This window comes from Nesoenas mayeri (genome assembly GCF_963082525.1).
Source record: "Nesoenas mayeri genome assembly, chromosome: 15".
Classification (NCBI taxonomy): Eukaryota; Metazoa; Chordata; class Aves; order Columbiformes; family Columbidae; genus Nesoenas; species Nesoenas mayeri.
In genome coordinates this window covers 985,220-986,289 of record NC_137559.1, presented here as the reverse complement: position 1 = coordinate 986,289, position 1,070 = coordinate 985,220, and positions in this window count along the sequence as shown.

Sequence of the window (1,070 nt, the reverse complement as noted above, 5' to 3'; positions counted from 1 at the left end):
TCTGAAGCGGAGCCCGAATGCAGCGGGGCAAGCTGGAAACAGGCCTGAGCGCACGCTTTCAATCAACGTAAGATTTTTATTGTTACTTCTAATGGAAAAATGGGTTTTCCCTTCCGAAAAGCTCTGATGCTGGAGGTCCTGGGGGCATCACGTGCCGTGCTGGCCCTGGTGCTGCTGCCTGGGCTGCTCTTTGTTCTCCCTCCGAAGATTCTTGTACTGACCCAGTTTATCGGCGCTTTGTCTGACACACGCGACCTGATGGGTGCTGTGTGTTAACCTGCCACACTGGGGAAATCATTCATGGCTAAGGAATACGCTTGATGCTGAGCAGAAGGCATCTCCACGAGCTTGACTTCATAGTCAACTTCTTATTGGCGTATGGAGGATCAGTGATACCTGTTTGAAGTGGTGTGTTTATATACATTTATTTTAGAATAAGCAAACTGATGTTATCTTGGTTGCCTTTCAGTCCAGAATTTTGTTAGCTACATTATGTTTTTGGAACAAATTTTGGCCAGATCTCCTCCCCCAAATCAAGCAGATAGCAAAAGCATTACAGGAAGGAATGGCTGCCCACACTAAGGTTGACTGGAGGGGTGTTGAGCTGCAAGATTGAGCTAAACAGTGATGAAATGAGGGGACGTGTCACTGGCTTCACCTGTACTGTCACCTCATCAGGGCTGGGCAAAGGAAATGAATTACCAGCCTCAACTGACTTCAGAAAGCCAAGACTTCCAGCTTCAGCCTTTTGGTTTGAGTGTTCCCACTTTATAATTTGGGATACAGTATCCTGGGGGGTCCAAAGACCCTGGGATTGCTTGAGAAACCTGTTGAAAGCAGAGAACTCGTGATTATATTAAGGCAATGAAACAGAAGGCTTTTCCTTGCCTGTTTATTACTCCTCAGCTGTTGCGGCTGTGGATCAAGGGTTAGCTCCTCAGCTGGTATCAGCTGGCTTTGATTTCAATGAAATGCCATCTAATTATATCAGCTGAGGATCTGGTCCACAATGCTCCATTCTTCCATTGACTGGAACAAAGAGCTGCCTGGCAATGCAAGAACAAAACCTG